This window comes from Rhyacophila brunnea, unplaced genomic scaffold (assembly GCF_057557595.1).
Source record: "Rhyacophila brunnea isolate RB1 unplaced genomic scaffold, BYU_Rbru_1.0 scaffold_108, whole genome shotgun sequence".
Lineage (NCBI taxonomy): Eukaryota > Metazoa > Arthropoda > Insecta > Trichoptera > Rhyacophilidae > Rhyacophila > Rhyacophila brunnea.
The window spans coordinates 1,244,067-1,264,977 of NW_028232761.1; positions in this window are offsets into that span (position 1 = coordinate 1,244,067).

The window sequence follows — 20,911 nt, forward strand, 5'->3', positions numbered from 1 at the left end:
AACCAATACAAAAAATATTAATTTAAAAAGCCAATATCAATCGTGCCATCTACTTTTTTATATTTATAGATAGTACATGGCCTGAAACTATATAATCCTATTTTATACAGGGAAAGTGCGTTTTAATATATTTTTACAAATTATTATTGGTATACGTATGTAATTGGTTATAATTCACTTTTTTATTTTCTTTAGCACTTAGTTAACTGAATTTTATAATTTTTTTGGGGAAATTCTTGCATGGTTATAATCATTTTATTTTCGATCGAATATAAAAATAGTGATCATAGCTTACAGCGACCCTATAAAATCCATAGGGGAAAGGGAAGATGCCTGATAGAATGAATTATACATTCAAAGTAATCAAAGAAAAAATTGAATCCAAAAGAATACAAATATAATTATTATAAGGCATGACTTGCTAATGAAGACATATGAGGCTGGTGGTTTTACGATTCTATAATTTAGCTTCTATATTTCCATAATTATTATATAAAGAACAATATTTTATATATTTGCCCTAATCCATTTCCTAATTCTATTTTCTTTCTTTCTTTATTTATTTATTTATTTATTTATTTATTTATTTATTTATTTATTTATTTATTTATTTATTTGAATCGGTACCTTGTTATTATAGGACACAAAATGTTGTTTGTGCGATTTTACAGTTTTTTGAAGCCGTAATAATCGAGAATTTGCCTGCAAAAGCACTCATAATATCTTAAAATAATTGTATAACTTCCTTTCTACCGATTATACTTTTTAAAGCCTCTTACTATTTTTTATTATAATAAGATTCCTATATGTTTCATTTCATCTGGAAAATATGTACAAATATATCTGTCGCTGATACATGTGTACTCAAAATAATTATATAACTTTCTTTCTACTGATTATACTTTTTAAAGCCTCTTATGGTTTTTTTATTATAATAAGATTCCTATATGTTTCATTTCATCTGAAGAATCTGTACAAATATATCTGTCGGTGATACATGTGTACTCACAAGAACAAGATTCATTATTTTCTAGATGGTTTTCAGAGCGCGTGAGACTTTGATTTATAATGTTTCCCCTTTAATCTTTCGAATAGTATTGCAAAACCAAACATTCTCAAATATTTGTTCTTAAAAAATTTGGACAATAAAATATTAACATGCAATCATCGAATTTTTTTGTGTTAATTGTTAATCTAGATAAATATACAAGGTATGTTAGTAAAAATCCCAATCAAAAGGTAATTAATATATTTGTGAATATATTATGTCGCATGAATCATACTTCGATTCTTGCAGGCATTAATTTAATGGTAAAGATACAGATGGCATATTTATATACTCATACCCTTTTTTTTTATATTTATTAATTTCGTCGCTGATGATTTGCAGAGAAGTAGGCATGTAAAATATATTCAGATTCTAATATGCTGTGTTTTAAAACAAATAAATGTTTATTACTGATTGGCTTTGATATTTCGTTTTAAATTCATTCATTTTATACGTCTATGAGTTTATTAATTTGTAGGTTTATAAATTTATATTATATTTTTAAATATGGTGTATAAAATGTGAATTTCAGGTATTTTATTTTTTTGTACATTATATTTTTTATAAAATTATAATCTATTAAGTATTAATCCTGAAAAATAGCTTGTAAAACCACCATCCAAATCATATTATTTTCTGTTAAAACTATATTTATACAAGTTTACTTAGAAAAATTTTATTTTATGGTTTAAATTATCCATAAATATTGCGAAGGTTATCAATTATTCATAAAGCTTAAAAAATACTAAACATTTCATCATTTATATCATATGGTGGGAATCAAGAAGACCGTCTTTAAGCTTCAATCATTGTATAAATAATACTAGGTATAAAACATGCTAATGATCAATTTTTTCAAAAGGCATGACACTTTTTTAAATTTGATATTATGAGCTAAACATACTTTTTTAGGTTAAAGAGCGTTGACATCAAACAAAAACACCAGATGTATTATTATTTCTCATTTTTTACTGTGAATAAGTGTTTCTTGGAAGATTATCGGAATAAACTTGCGTCGGGTCGATGCGAATGATAGAAATATAGAAATGTTAAAATATTGTTAAAAATAAATCGGCAATTTAATTTCAATTGGAAAACTAAACATATCGAATCGAATCGAAAAATTCTCTTTCTATTTTACTATATAAATAGGTGATAAGTTTATCACAATTTAAACTAAATCATATTTTTTCTCTATAAAAACTGATGAGAATTATAATACCTTCCTATTTATATAATATTAGAATTTATTTTATTAAGTTATTATGGATGTGTTAAAAAAACGTGCATTTTGGAAACATAAATTTTTTATTCGTTCTAGGTCTTTTTTTATAAAGCGCTGTTTTTTTTCGAACAGAATATGACGAAGTTTCTGCACGGGAATATAATTCAATTATTTTTTTGTGCTTTTTTAAGAAAAGGGGCATAAATTTTTATCAATGTATGTAATTTACTTTTTTAATATTTAAAGCTGCTTATAGTTTCCCGAAAAATATTATAAGTTACGCTAGTAATTGGTTAAATTAAATAATGTGGATTTTAAATGTCTTATAGTTCTTACTTTTATCTAAATCAAGTTTTTTTAGAAATACTAAGACTTAGATAATATAATTTGATTTTATGGATATTATCCGTAAAATAGGGAAAAAATGATCTATCAAACTATCGATTCTCTTTTAAAAAACCGTTTGGTCGTTTAGGACTGGGATTTTGAAGAAAGATCCATATGGATATTTTCTATTCATGATAACATAAATTATAAATGCATCTTGTTTTATTTAAATCAACAAATATATTGAGATATCCAAAAAGGTATAAATTAATTAATAAATAGAGTAAATTTTTGATTCTTAAGCACACGACAAGAAGATAAAAAAATAGAAATCAATGTTTATAAAAAAAAATCCTGAAGAAAATAGATGTCACGAACCAGATCGAGGCATATATACAAACTTTGAGATTGAGGAAAACCCTTGAATTAATAGGTCTCGAAAAGAGTAGAGGTATTGAAGAAGACTTCAGAGAGAAGAAGATAACCGAATGTATAAATACGCTGTGCGCGCAGGGAATCAAGAAATTTTTTAACGAAAACTAAAATTATAACTATAAATTTAGCCCATAAATAGAAAATAACAATCAGTAATAATTTTGTATTTAAATTTACCCAATTTATATTCCGATTTTTTCTTGTATCAAACCTTAAATTGCAATAAAAAAAATTAACATTGAAGACTAAAATTTTTGCTGAAAATAACCACAATTCAAATTATTTTTATGTTAAAATATTTTTTGTTGGATTTTATACATTTTTTTTACTAGGTTGCTTTTTTATGCTCAATATATGGAAGCTTTGTTATTTTATACACTTTTTTCAATTTTTTATTAGGTAACTGTGGAAGTTTTTATGGTAAATAAATGATATGGTACATCGTAATCATTAAACATGTTTTAAATTATAAGTGCCCGGCATATATTGCTCATTTAGATATTTATTTCAGGCTAAAAGTGTAAGAAACTAATCAATTTTCAATAAAATAATACGCGATCAAGTTTCTATACACGTTTAAAGCAATCAAAAAGATGCTGCGAATATTATCTTTTATCAGCACTCTATCATTTAATGCTTGAATTCATCAAAATAACTATAATTGCATCTCCTGGTGCAATACATTGATTTTTTATATAAAAAAGATGGATTCTCTTTTCGTGACATGAGATTGCATGTCCAACTTTAAGTAAATAATTCACAGAACTTTTTTAATAGCATACTATCTTTTATTAACCCATCAAAACCATCCGAAAATATAAAAAATTATAAAAAACAACACCCAAATACGTGTAGTAATTTAGTCTGAATATTTTCATATCCAACTTCACTGATACAAAGCATAATTTTGACAATAATTAGTGTTATTGTAGAAACAATATATTGATAAACCGGTAGCAATCAGATTAAATTTGATGATAGATTAAAATATTCAGTTAATAAAATGATCTATATTAATTGAAATATAAAATAATTTTCTTTCTAAAGATAGATTAATGGATCAGTTAAATTAATTTTTAAGATCACTTTATTCCATCAAAATTTCACATATAGTGATAGATCACTTACTGGAAGATTAAATTTAAATTAAAAGGATAAAATTAAAAAAACCACGTGCTCAAATCAAATTCAAAACAAAAACACGAAATAAATATTGAAATCAATATCTTTATCATATCGTACAATTATACCAGTCCCTTAAATTTCGAATAACAAAAAACTCAAACTAAGTGAGCACTATACTTCAAAGTAAAAAAGGTTAAATGTTAAATTTGATACGTAAATTTTTTTTAGTCATTCAAGAGCGCTATGGGATATAAAAATTTTAATTCTGACTTAAAAAAACTGAATTTTATCTGATCGAAAAAAGTTGGAAGTCAAATAAGATGACAAAATTTTCTGAAAGATAAAATAAAATGATCAAAGATAAAATATAATAGGAAAAAAACTACATAGTAATTAGGAATATCATATCTGGTAAACTTTTTATTCAATTATATTTCGGTCGGTTATAATTTGCATTCTCTCATCATGAATTTCAGAACCCGAAAAATAAAGTTAAGTGTACATAAAGTAGAAAATATATATGTAAGATAATTCGCTGACTTTTGGCATAAAATTTATAATATTGTTTTCGAATATAAAAGCAGGCTCCTTATATGACAAAATACAATGCACACGTCCCATTCGAAGAGAAGACGTTATTTATAGCATTTGTGTATGTATTTGAATATATTGTAATTTCAGGTAATAGATGCATATAAAAACAAGCAAAGAAGGTTATATAGGAATTAAAGATGAACCGGTTGTAAAATAATCTAAAACAAATCATAAAAATTTCGAACCAATGATAAATCTATAAAAAAGAGACAAAATATTGAAAACACACAAAAATTATAATATTTGGTGCTTGAAGCAGTTTAAATCAGATATAATTTAAAATAATATAAATAATTATAATATTCGAAAACTAACAGTATTTAGTGTTCTTTAGTAAGTTTCATAGAAAAAATTCCAAATATTATAATAATTTTATTTTGGAAAAAAAAAGTTGAGGGCTATACTCTTGTTTAACAGGTTAGGTATTATTGGAATGAATATAGCCGGAGTTTTTCTTATTTAACACAGAGTATTTACTTAAACAAGAGAATAATATTTATACTCAGAAAGATTTCTTTTTGCCGAATAATAACCTGAAATTATAGATCAGGTCTATATCATCTATACAATTTTTATGGTAAAAAAAGAGAAAATAGTCTATTTTACTCAATACTACTGTTTTTTTATTCATATAGATAAGAATTTTATTCTTATGGGCTGGTGACAAAGGGGACAGATAAAACCTTTTATTTACAATAAAAAAATAAACCTTTTATCAGACTATTAAGTGAGTATTAATTTTCTTTCGATAATTATCATATTTCATTGCAGGATTGTGATTTTTTTTTTGTGAATAAATGATTTTTAGAAAATTGACTAAGTTCGAAAACAGTAGCAATAAAAGTTTATGAATTTATAGACCACTTCATTTTATTATTTACATTCTTACATCATAATTGCACTGAAAGTCGAAAAACAAGAATTAAAGAACCTGCTATTTTAATTCTTTAAATGCTATGCATTTTGATTCTCTTAATCACAAAAATTTTATATGGAGATAACAACCCAACGTAAAGATCTTAAATTGGAAATATCTTATATATCCAGATATAAGGAAAATAATGCATGGTGATTTTCAATTATTTATTATTAAAACAAAAAATTTTATATTCAAATATAAATTTTTTAAGTTCACCAAAATGATCACACTAAATAAGCTCTAAAAATAAATAATTTCTAAGTAATTGCGAAGGATTCGATATGAGTCGTTGAATAATATAATATGTATAAAAAACCTAAAAATAGTAAAAAAAGCTATTTTTTTTGTAAAAAAATAAGTATCCCAATAAGTTATCGATTATAAACAAAACAGTAAACATATAAATAAAAAAACAGCAACAGCATAATTTTGAAAAAAGTGGATTGTAGATAATAATTGTAAAAATAGAAATAAACACAAGTATTTATCTATAATATTGCCGAGCTTATCTAATTTTCTCGAAAACTGTAAGTTTTATTGTTTTTCATTATTGTTTTCAATATATTCCCTTAAACGTTTTGTTTAAATTATATTTTTAAATAGTATGAATTTAAAAATCAATATGTCGACCTTTAAAAAATGTGATATGTTTAATGTGGTGCAAAATTCAGATTTAGAATGTATCTACTTTGGTTAAAATATTTATATTCAGAGTTGCATAGTACTCGAACTTAGTATATCATTTTATTTTTGATTCATTTTTCACTAGCTTTTAAAATCTTTAATTTACCACGTAGTGCATAAATATTTCAAAAAGCATCATATATTCAAATTTAAAGTGTCAGGAATGTTATTTTGCACGAAATCAAGAATCCGAAATTTCCAAACCCTAGAAATTCAAAAAAATCAAAGATAAGCATTTCTTCTAAATAATTGCATTGAAAATATAAATTTAGAGAAAACATAAGTATATTTATAATACTAAAATCTGTGAAATTAATATGAAAAAAATGTATTTTAGCGTGGGAATTATAATGATAAAAAAACGATTTGAGTCAAAATATACAGTTCAAAGGTAACATTTAGATGCCCATAAATGGAATTGTCTTGAAAAATAGTATGAACAACATAGTTTTAGAAGATAAGTCCCTGATTTGAAATTAGAAAAGTTATAATAATAATGATCAGCATGGCGCTAGGAAATTATAAATTATAAAAATAATACATAGTATATCAAATTAGGAAATAGAAATAATGGAATATAAAAACTTCAAGGCATATGAAATATTTGAAAGATTGTATAAAACACACAATAATTATAGTATTCGCACATAAAAGCATACCAATTCAACAAGTAACATATAGAATACACAAAAATATTTAGGATACTATATAAGATTATATAAATATAGCTTCAAAGGTAAATCAAAAAAAACTTTAACGCTATAGTTCAAAATGTGTTTTTATCATTCCAATTTTCTAAATAATGAAAAACTTGTACTACGATTGTTCCCTTTAATTTTTACAGTTTATTCGATAATTGCAACCTCCAGTTTTGCACATTATATTCCATATACTAGGGTTTTAATATAAATTGTTTTATGTAAAAAATATTTTTGCATATTTTTTTATTTATATACTCTTCAAAGGTATTCCAAATGAATATTAAGTTGAAATTTCGTTCGGTGTTAAATCATTATTCAAAACAATTATGCATTTCATTTTATTCATGTGTATTGATCGATTTCTACCTATGAAATTTAAAATGTAATACATTATTCAAAAGAAACTATAATGAAAGGCCTTTATTTTCTAATGTTACATCATATTACTAACTTCATCCTTATTACATTAAAATGTATTTATTCACCTATTGCATTTTACTTTCTAATTTTAAATCATAACTCAGATTTGATATTCATTATAACTAATTATAGTTCATTTTAATACTTAGATTTATTTTATTTTTATGACTTCATAGGTTAGATTCCTGATCTTTAAATATTCCCAATATTTGCTTTTAATGTGTTATTTGATTTTAAAATAAAAGAAAATTCAAGATACAGCGCTTTACCAATGATTATATTTTCCTTTTCTAATCCAAAATTACATGTCTACATAATACTCATAAACAAATAAAATGTTTTTATTTATTTATGGGCTTATAAAAATATTATTGTGAATTTACCTCCAAACATCACTTGTTTATTTATTCTGAAAACGTAATATGTATACTTTTACATATCTATCCTCGAATCCGTTTTATAAACTTTCTTTTTTATATATATTTTAGTACATGGGCTTTACCCAGTTCATGGTTGTGATCAATTTAAAACATTATTTCATATATAGACTTTAAGAGTATAATTTGATTTTTTATGCATACATCAAATTACAAATTTCCTACACAATAATAATTCGCTTTTATTCTAAATTTTAATCTGAATTTTTATTTTTTTCAATTTGAATATTTATATTAAATGCTAATTCAAACATAAGTCAAAAGTTGGAAATACATGAAATCACACACATAAAAAATGGGATTACGGAAAAAAATTCAATCAATAAGCTTTATAGGTGAGTATTTAGGAGAAGGTTAGTGATATAACGAGATGAAATAAGTATGAATATGTCCTATTCTATAGACCTATCAAGGTTTTTTTGGTTGAAAAGAAGTAAAAGCATGATATTATAAAGCAAATATAAATAAATTCAATTTTAAGATTTGTTGTAGTTAATTTTGAGTTTTCTATATTTCAAATACTATAAAATTTATTAGCGCAAGTTTATAAGACTTTTGAACATTAACTTTGGACCTAAATATATGACTTTTTAGAATTATGCACCGTGAAGAGATTAAAATCGGAGGTAAAGTTCCATAGACAAAACATTAAATTATTTTGTATGTTCCAGAACTATAATCCGCACCGTATGCGAATAAAATTTGAAATTGAATCCATATTAGCTTGTATAATTTGTGTAAACTTTTAGGGTTCTTATAAATCTGAGTTTCTTGATCAAGTTTTTTTATAGGCACAGAAAATGGCATATTAAATGAATTGTCAGCAGAATAAGTGAATTTTGAAAATTAAATGGCACATTTTTATCAATATGTATGCATTCGATAGGTTTTTAAAGAACCATGAATAATTTATAAATTTAAATTAAATTCAGATGGTTTTATTTTAAATTGCAAAATTTGAGGTAAGTTTTAAGATCTAAAATGGTGAATAAATAACCAAAACCACTTAATTGGCATTTTTTCTGCCACTAAACTGTAAAAAAATACCAAAAGATCCACAGAAGAACAATAATATCAATAGATTTGCTTTTACAAATACAATTCAAATCAAAAGTTAAGTGCGATTTTGGCTAATAAAATGTTTTCATCCTTTATTTAAATGGAACATAGAAAACTAACGCATATGCAAATTATAAATTTTATTGTTAAAAACGAAGAACACAAAGAAAAAATTTTAAATACTGTTGTGGTGAAGTTAAAATGAGGCGGAGTGACAGAAACAAAGTAGTTCGTCTTTTAGAGCCTGCAAAAACAATATAATATTTGAGATGAAAATATTCTTTAAAAGCCTGAGTTTTCAAAATGTGCATCGTTAGAATAATTAAATTATGAATGAGAAATTCTATAAAGAAATATCATAACATATAAAATCTAAATTGATGAATAAGCAGTACGAATAATATTGATGTAATAAAAAAATACAGTATTTCAGAAGTATTATGTAAAATTAGCTCAGATGGGCAGTTAAGAAATTGTGGTTGGAATAGATGAGTTTAAGTTTGGAAAGCGTTAAAAGGGCATTCAAATGCTTAATTGAAGTATTGGAGACGGCTGATAACAAAAGAATCAAGTTTGTTGTGATCGAAAATAGAATAATAAAATAAAGCTTAAATAAGAAGTGAATCATGGCATTTAGAAGAACACAATAATCCTTTACTTACTGCTGGGAAGGAAAATATACAGCCAATAAAATTTCTCTGAAAATAAACTTTAATCCATAAAACAGATTTATAGGATCACAAGATGGGCTGCCATGAGCACTCGATTATAGGATGTTAAGCAAATATGATAATTCATCTTTAATTCAAAGGAAGAACAAAAAAAGAAGATCAAGTTATTTTTGGTAAGACACATGATCTTAAAAACTGGATAAAACATCCAGTTACATAATATATTACGGTAAATTTTCTAATTTTAGCAATTTATGTTTTGGGAAAAGACAGCATTTAATGCCCAGTGTTCACAATTAAAATAAACTTTTTTTTGAGCTGTATATAATATTATTTAGATTCTAATATCTTAATGCCATAAAAAATCTCGAAATACGTTAAAATTTTCTTGTTAGTTTACAAGACAGATTTTATGTCATTTTAGAAAACATAAATATTCATTCTAATTTTAAAACAGAAAGTTTGAAAATAATATAATCCTTTAAAACTTGATTAATTATTTTTGCAACTTGTTTTGATTCTTTTGAAATTAAGTTTTTTTGATTCTTATTTTAATTTAATTCATAATCATTTAAAAAATATAAAAATAAAGCTAAGAGAATATCAAATAGAAATCACTTTAATTATCGATTTGATGTATAAGATACCTCTTCTTATTTCTTTTTAGCATATGTACATCCATGATCAAAGTGGATTCCAGCGTCATATTACACAAAATCATTCATTGATTCTTTTACTGCAGTTAGAATCCCATTTTTGATTATATACTTGTAGAAATAAATAAGGTTTTTTACTATGATTATATCGCTTCAATCGGATTCGATTATCGGCTATAATGAAGCAAGAAAACCAATTCATGTACGGAATTTTATATGATATATTTAAATTCCCTTGTTTAAGTATACAAAAATTTTTAAACAATTATTTTCATTTCATTCATGTTATTTCATCTAAAATACATTATTAGGCCTTTAACGAATGTTTCGAACGATATTGGTTGTATCGGAATTCCTGTATCTTATATAAATAAATTTTATTTTGCACATGGCAGCGATTACACTTTGAATTTTGGATTTTATGCTTCTAGCTGCTTTAATGGGAGTAGTATCCACAAAGCTTCTGCAATATTTGTCTCGTTGTAACACTGATAACGAATTTATCTAAAAAAATTATCATAATCGACATTAAGAATATTCTTACAGCATTCGAATATTTTCTAGATATTGTTCACACAATTTATCTGTATCGGAGCCAATTTTATTCTAAAAAAGGATAATTCAAGTACCAATTGAATCATTTATCGTAGATTAACAAACATTGATATACTGCGTTTTATGGTTCTTGATCTAAAAGGTTCGAAGTGCCGAATAATCATCCCAAGTCTCTCTATATATTAGTTCCATGGTTTTGGTGTTATTTGTTTCTCCTTAGTCCTTCGTCGGGCGATTTTCCCAATTCTTTCTGTATTTTTATACAAATTTGTGATTTAGAAGAATGTTTATATAAACAAGCTCTCTGGTTATTTATATAGACTTTTTTAGTCTTAATACTTTTCAATAATCAAGTTTCTTTCGTCATTAGATGCCTTTCTATGGCTTAATATTTCTATAATAAGGAGATTAAAGTCCGACTTTTTTAAAATTACTTATAATATTTGAATTACATTTATAACTAAGAAATTTTTTTTATTTCTAGTTATCTTAATGGATTAAATTGAATTATAAAAGAATTAAATTTCAAAGGTATTTAGTAATAAGAAAAAGATTAAATTAAGTTAAAAACTATGTAACAGAAATAGGGTGATTCTATCATGGTATGTATGCCTGTGAATAGACTAAACTTCATTCAACCCATCTAAACTCACAGTCAAATTTATCCGAAACCACAACCATGTTTTTAATTATCTTACGTCATTTACTATTATAAAATCTTATCATGATTAATTTTTAATTCTATTTATGTGTTAATTTTTCATTCGACATTTAAATTTCTCAAGAAGATTGTGTGATACAATTCTTGGTGCAAACTATATCAATGCTTTTTACTATCTCTTCCTCTGCTATATCCCCATCGATACACCTTCTTTGCTCAAGACTCATCAGTTCAATGATCTTTCCCAATCCTATGGTTTGCACTTATGCCTCGAATTCATTGAAAATTACAAGTTCTTTCAAATATTTCTTGTGAAAATATGTAACCACCCATCTTTATCATGATTATCAATATTCTAACGAAATGACCAATAAGATTTTTAATGATAAAAATTTTGTATATATTAATACGCCATTCTTATTGAATTAGAAATAAAATGTCGTTAAAAACATCAAGTGTGGTCAAATCGATAGTTTTATTATGTTTATCTTTCATGCCAATCTCTGGAAAGAAGAGAAAAAACATAGAAAAATCGAAATCATCATTTGAGAAGATAAACAAAATGGAAGGATGTACGTCACATAAAGTCGGTGAAAATAATATAGTGTCGAAAAATCCAGGTGCATTTTTAAAAATGTTAAAATCGAAAAAATATATTAAAAAAAATACTAAAGATGGAACAATTATCAAAGAAAATACAAAAGGTGGAACAATTATCAAAGAAAATACAAAAGGTGGAACAATTATTAGAGAATCAGATTTTAAATATTCTAGCTATATAATATACCATGGAACAAATGGTCAAGATTACAACAAAAAAACAAACTATTCGGACATTTACAAAAAAATTATATCGAATAAAAATAGACACGTCACTATTTCTAAATTTTACAAGTTAGCCATTAGATCTCGAAAGGAACTTAAGGCATTCCTTTCTACTTATAAAAACAAAGAAAAATCACATTATAACGCAATACACCTACAAAAAATCGAACATATTGAAAAAGAATTCAAATTTTGTACAGATAAAATTAAAGAAATATTTTTTAAATCCAAAGATAACTGTTCAAATGGTAAAGAAAAGGTTAAAACCAACAATTTGATAATAAGAGATTTTTTTGTGCCTTTGTGTGTATTATGTCCAGATTTTATGATCTTAATAAATCGATTTTTAGATGAATGCAACTGGGAAACATTTAAAAAAAAACTTTATCTGAATCAAACAACTTATAATTCAAAAAATAAAACATCTGCGGCAGCAACTGATGAAAATAAAAATAAGAGAGAAAACCCAGATTCAAATGCTGATGAAAGCTACAGAAGAAATACGCCTGAAATCAGCATAAATGAATTGGAAATGTCAAATAACAAATATATTAGCAATCTAGAGAAAATGAATGTGAGATTAGAACAATTCCTTTCAAGATACTCAATTTTTTTAAAAAAAATTTATAGGGGAGGTGAGTATCTGTGTAAAGCTAATTTAAACCATCCGAAAAAAATATTAGATATTTATTGTGTTCTTTCGATTAAAACAAGAAGGTATTATGATTATTTGATAAGTATGTCTGAATTTTATGAATATATAGGCGAATTATTTTTGCCTATTATTAATCTAAATTGTTATGGCCGATGTATATCATACTTAAAATCAGTCAGGCGAAACCAATTGCAAATTGCATCTTGTCGCGGGGGCAGTCAGAATTTATCCATTCATACGCATACAAGTTTTTGCATAGCATTTCTCTTGAATGAAAATGAATTAAAGGAATTTGAAAGTAATGATGCAGGTGAAATATGCTTGATTAGAAAGGAAAGATATCGATTCGGCGTTCTTTATCAATACGCATTTTCCAAAAAACAATTTGACATCTTTATGAAAAGCCTCCGCAAATTTTATGCTCAACATGAAAGATTTACAAGATATAGTATGAAGCATAATAAAAATAATGTTTTAAAAACATTTAAACCACGAAAAAAACAACTTAAAATGTATTTATTAAAAGAAATGAAAAATGGAGACAAAATTTTTGTCAGATTCGAAACTGTGTTGAGGGTTCTTTTTGATGTCATTAATTACGAAATGCTTATAATCATGTGCAAGAATAGAAATCAATCAAAATGAATTACATTCATGAGATAAATGAATCATTAAGATAAAATAAATTTTTTATTAGTGGTAATTTTATTTTTTTATGTCGTAAAATACGCGTTATTTTTAACAAGAAAATCTATTGTGTTTCTTAAATACATTCATAATTTATAATATAAACAATATAAAAGTAATCCTTGCTGTTAAAAAAACAAGAGACGTCGTTTATTGTTGCAAAAAGCCTCTTTATATATTCACCTCTCTGATTACCTTATGAAATTATAAATTCGGTATAAACCATTCCAATGAAAAAAGGAATGAAATTTTTTTAAATTAAAATTATGTGGCAATTTTAGTCAGAAAAGTGCTATATTATAATTTTGAAAGCTTTATTTATAGTTTATATGTGGATATACAAAAATTAAATTGTTTCGAATACAAATACCATACATTTTGGCTTATAGACCAAAAAAATAAATTTTAGAATTCCCTATTTTATTAATATTATTATGGTATTCTTTCATGTATTGAATTATGATTTCAGATCTCAACTTGAAATTTTTAGAATAAATAAAACTGTGCCGCTCGAAATACACTTAGATAATAGTTTAAATTCTACATTAAAATACCTGTACAGAAAAATATTGAATATAAAAAAAATAAGAATGATGAAAATACTTGGAAGAAAAATTTGTTTTGTGATAAATACAAAGTAATAGAGTCACGCTAAATTTAACTTAAATCCCATTTAAGTATATTTGCAAAGAAGAGTCACACTTGATGGCGATTTGCTGCTGAAAGCGATGAAGAAAAATGAAAAATTCATTAAATCTATTTTTTTCAATTTTAAAATTATAAAATGGTCTAATGTCGGAAAATCACATTAATTTGATTTTGTTTAATATACGGTTTAGCAAAATCCCATGAAGCATTTTAATTTTAGGCATTAAAAACAGCAACTGAATTTGCACTTAATGGGTATTCAATATGAAGAAGGAAAGATCAGATAAAAAGGTTTATTCTCCAAAAAAAAATTTATATATTAAACCTTCATGTTCGAAATATACTTTTTATATTTTTTTTTCAATCTATAAATTTATTTAAATGATTATATTTTGTGTGTTAAATGCTTATTTTCGAAACTGTATTCTAGTATTGTTATGCTTTTCTATATTTTTTCGTAATATAAAAGTTTAGGCATATCCCTTAATTTATCTGTGGTAGTTTAATAATATAATATATTTTCTATTCCATTTTTATAAATTAATTCTTTTAAATCGGAATATTAGCAATTAAGGTTTTTTTATCTTAAGAATTTTAAAATAAAAAAGAAAATATGAATTTGATAAAAACGACTTTACATCTAGCGAGATATGACGCCCTAATCATCCACAAATAAAATTATAAGAATAATAGGACATTAACATATCAATTATATTATCCTAAATTGAAATAACACTAAATACATGCATGAAACAGGTCGCAATTTAAAATTATGATTTAATCATATGGATCAAAAAATAATGAATTATTCGGTGTGTTTATAGATACATATAAAACCATATATTTTGTTGCAAAAAAATTGTTTCTCATAAACAATCAAATCCATATATGAAATTTTTTTATCTACAAAACCTTCTATTCTCATCAGAGTATCTTTATGTCTGAAACGGGTAATGGAAATTAATTTAACTACATCAAGTGTCTAAAATAATGTTTAAATTACAAAAACATATAGAAATGGGATTTAGCTACTATAAATTGAAATACTCTAAAGAAAGCCATTTTTGCATATATTGTTGTGTGTGAAAAGTATGATCAAAAAGAAAAGCAGTTTGAATAGCTAAGGAACACAAATCGATGATTTTTAGGGACTAATATGAATATTAGTAACTATATTTACCTTTGAAATCTTTTTTTAAGCATATGTAATTCGTTTGAATAATTGTTTTAAGTGTAAAAAATATTCTGTCTCTATATCTAATGTTTTTATAAGTAGATTGGGCTTATAAAACATAAGTTATAATATATAAAGTGTGATTTAGAATATCTTAAAGTAATTAGGTAATCCTCGAAATAACTTCAAAGTAAAATAAGTTAAAAGATGGAACATGAATACAGGCTTCGCACTGAAATAATATTTTGCTGCATATAATTAATTTATCTAGAAAGAATTATAAATCAAATACTGTAAATATTAGATTAAAATGATTATTTTTCTTAAACTATGTATCATCCACATTGGTTTAAAATATATTTTATAAAAGATAAATAAATGCTCCAAAGACACGTAAACCAGATATAAATGACGTTATTTATTTAGAAGAAAAATAAAAGAGGTCTCAGATTTTAGTCAACAGTAATGCAACAGTGGATTGGTGTGCATGTTCGTATAAAAATCTTATATTTAGATGATTGATGGTTCGAATACAGGCCACGAAAGAGTATTATAAAATTACCAAATAGGTAATTACACCTGCCCGGCTGGAAGGAATGTAACAAGCACTAAAAGGTGAGCCAATGATGAAAGAAATCTTATATGTTTAATATAAACTTCATTTTGGTGCCAAAATAATTTGACTCGATTCCTAAAAGTAAGTGTAAATAATAAATCGATTAATTTTTTATTTATGGGCCATATTTATAGTCGTAATTTTAGTTTTTGTTCTCAGGCACAGCTTGCTTGATTCTCTGTACGTACAGCTTATTTATACTTTCGGTTATCTTCTCCTCTCCAAAATCTTCTTCAATACCCCACCTTCTTTCGAGACCTATTAATTCAAGGGTTTTTCTCAATCCCAAGGTTAGGATATATGCCTCAACCTAGTTCGTGACATCTAGTTCCTTCAGATACCTTCTATTATAATAATAAATCTTTAATTGATATTTTATTTAGTTTAACTCGTGGCAGTGACTTAGATACCCTAATAAAATATATTTTTCATTTTTTTTTATCGAATCACAAATTTTAATATTTACTACAATTTAAAGTGGTTTTTCTATATGTTCGATTTTATTTTAGAGGCATAAAAGCTAACTATTTGTATCTTCAAAATTTTCATGATTTCGAGATTAAAAACCTCAAAACCAAAATTACCGTGATATTTTAATTTTATTTTAGTTTAGGAGTAATTTATACTGATGTATTGTTCTCGTAAAAAGCTTCAATACTACATTGAAGTTTCCGCTCTATGCGTTTATTTTAAAATATACGAAAAATTCATGTAATTCTATGATACATATATAAACCAGAAAAAAGGTGAGAAAAATTTTAAATAGAATTCTGTCTGTTGCAAGACATTATTTATTCTTCTTGGAACCTTTTTATTATTATGTATCAATTAGATTTATATTCCAGAAATAGGATTTGAATAAGCATATTTAATCATGGAATAAGCTGTATCTGTTTACTGGCTGAAATTTAAAGTTAAAAATATGATTCTTAGTATGGATTATAATGTCTTTTATTATAATTCAAGATTCAAATCCTTATCTAGTTTCAAACTTTACTGAAAAAAACCATGATGTTTTTTTTCACATGAATTTGATGTATATTTAATATTTTTTTAGTGAAAAATATAATAAATTGCTCTATAAAATGTTAAATTTAGTTTCATTAATTTTTTTCACGTGTATAGTAATCTAAAAAATTATTTTGTACAATGAAACAAATTTAAATTAAAATTTTTGTAATTTTGAAAATATTAGGTTGATGTTTATGTTTTTTTTTCATTTATTTATGGTGCATTTATTATGTGTATCGTAATAAAAAAGCAGATGGATATTTAGTTCGGATTTTTAAAAATTATATCCAAAATATATAATATTGTAATATCTGGGTATAAAATTTCTTTAGCCTTTGTCAAATAAATGATAGATAAAAAAACCAAATCAAAAAATAAGACAAAAAAAGTAAAATTATCTTATAAAAAAAATACATGGCGTATCTGTTAAATAAATTAACTGGCAGATACTATTCATGTAGAGCATATGTATTTATTATACGAAAAATAAACCACTTTTAAATTATCAATAAATGATTTGGATATAAATAAAATTTTAGAGCTTATATGAGTTGATATGTTTTTTAAATTGTTATTGCCTATCTTTTAAGATTTTTAAAAATACATGTAATAAAATTAAAAATTTTATACAGATAAATTATCATCTATTAAATATTTAAATATAAAAATTCCAATTTTTGACATAAATTTACACCATAAAAGAAATTTATAACACTGGGAGCCACAGCTCACTTTATATTTTCTATTGTTGTTAAGTTAATTTTCTTTATAAAATAATAGACATTGTCCCATTTAGAATGTTTCAAATAGATATTTGCATACTATCAAGTGATACGAAAGAGGGTATTCTGTATCATGTCCATCATTAATGTATAATTTGAATTTTATAAATTTATAATAGCTCAATATGGCGATATTTTTAACGATAATATAAAATATGTCTAAAAGATTTTATAACGAAAAAATTGTATGATTTTTTAAGCCTTTTTACTCAAATCGTTTCTTGCTGGTTTCTATGATATCTGAGATCTTATTCAAATCTTTTAATGCAATAATTGTATCTAAAAGAGTTTCTTTATATAAAAAAATCCATTAATTTATGCTTTCAAACTATATCTACATATAATTAGAATAATATGATGCTGTGCAATGGCAATTTTTCGATCATACAATTGGATTGATTTTCTCAAAATTTAAATTTTTGCAGGGATTTAGTTAAAATCGCTTTTTCGTTTTGAGAATATTCCCAGCAGTTTTTTTTTCTGTTTTGTTAAATAATAAATCTTTCGTATAATGGGATTTACTTCAGCAAATAAATATATGTGTAACAGAATATGATTGTGCCGATTGTCATCCGAAAAACAAAACTTATTGAATTTTACGCGTATCACAATAAGAGCGTATATTCGCTCTAATTTGCATGTTCATGCATTTTATACTGTCTGTTTTAATATTTATTTATATTTTCAATGACTGATCAAATGAATATAAAATCAAAATATATTTTCTTTCTGCCGAATGTTGTATTGATTTAGGGCATGAAATTGAATCTTTTATATTTTAAATTTGGTTTAAATGCTGACGACTCTAACTTCATTTTATTTTTTATTGCAAACACCTTTGCAACTTGCATTTAAATCTTAGATCTGAACACTTAAGTAGTTTAATCTAAATGATTCTGATTAGAAAGCAATTCAAATAGGAAATATGTTAAAATTTATAGGAAAGTATTTTAGTTTTTAAATAAGTAATGATGTTTTTAAAGATAACGCATTTTTTTGCATTCATTCATCCGTATATTTATTTTATTTTCAAATATTACTACTTCTGCTTCATTTGCATAATAGATTAAGCTTAGTGTAGAATAAAAAACCATTGATTAAAGTCCAAAAAAACGTAATAAAGTATCTTATTTTGAAGGATTTAGGGGATTTTAATTGTACACTATTCAGGAAAGCATCATAAAAATTGCCGGAAGTATATTTATCAAATAATATCGTATCTAAATGAATTTAAACTCGATTTGGTTTAAATATATAAGTTATGATATTCAAGTAAAAAATGCCGTGATTTTATAGATAATTAATTTTTGTATTGTAAAAAGGAAACTCCTATTTATATATTTGATTCCGCCATCTATTACTCGTCCATTGGCTCTCTGCCTTTATAAAACATAAATATAATGTGAAAAAAAAACATTCGTTATGAAGCTATATATATTTTATAACAAAATTGCTAATTTATCGAGTTTTATTGAATATTATAGATAATCTTTTTTTTTAACAATTCAAAGCTGTATTCTATCGTTTTTAAATTACATATACATAAATTTTAATAATCTTTCTGCATAGATGAAGATAGATCAGGGGAAGGTGTCAAAAGATGCATCAAGAAGTTGTGCAATATTCCCAACACGCTGACCTCGTCTAAATAGATAAAATCGATAAAAACAAAATTAACCCATAAAGAAAAAATTTGTGATGTTTCCTTTAACAAATGAAGATAGATCAGGGCAAGGTTTTAAAAGATGTATCAAGGTGTTGTGCAATATTGCCACTCTTCTGACCACGTCTCAAAAGATGAGATTGCTATAAAGATACTTAACCAATAAATAAAAAAAATCAAAATTCCTTGAACTTACAAAGCTTGCTGCATATTACAGATTTTTTATATGCTCTTTTCAAGCTAATCATACTTACATTTTTCTATATTACGTCTTCTTGCTCAAGAATTATACATTCAAGCTATTTTCTCTATACCATTAGATGTGCATTTTATCGCATCCGTAGGTTTTTCTTTTATTAACGAGACAAGTATAAAATTATGATTTATCTGGAAAGATTTAAATAATTCAGCGCACAATTTTACGAATTTCTAAAGACTATTTTGTAGAAATCTTTAGTTATATTCACGTTATACTAATTTCATCATTGTATCTTTAAAAAAGCCGTAATATTCAATGCTTATTCTGCAGTACCAATACCCGGTTTACAGTTCTCTCCCAAAAGATTAAAAATATTTACTCCATACAAAATTATTTCTCAAATCATCTTTTTTTTGTAAAAAAATTTTATGCGGGTATTTCATTGTCCTTATTCACTAGGACATATTTTTGGGGAATAAGGTATGATTAGTCTTGGGAATCAATTGTTTCCTTAAAACAGATTCATCTAATACTAAAAATAAAATATTATTTGAGTATATATAATAGCCACAATAAAGCCTTGATCGAATCTAAACCAATATAAAAATTCAACCACCCACATATTTAAAGGGCGATTTCTCAACTCTAAGTATATATATAAATATTTTTATGCTTTGTAATTTTTGTTTTAAGATCTCTACGTTAAGATTTTAATATATGCTTTAAATAAAAGCCAGTTAAAATGCTATATATGTGCACACTAAATTTTTTTTCTACACAATAAAAAGAATCAAGCGTTTATCGACTATTTATTTTATAAATACACTCCTTGAGCCGGTTTTAATATATATTGCAAAATAATATTAAAATCGGCATATTAAGTCATATATTTGGATGATTAATCGTTAAAAAAGTAAGCTTGCATTAAATGTTTTTTAGTTGATGAGCTTATAAAACATCCAATTTAAATAAATAATTTAACTTCAAATATATAATATAAACTATATGCGTTCGAAAATTTTACATGCTACCATTGTGTTATTACGAGAAAGTATTATTTCTCTATCTATATTTTAGTAACTTTTATTCATTTTATGTATAAATATACTGGATTTTTCATAAAAAAAGAACATA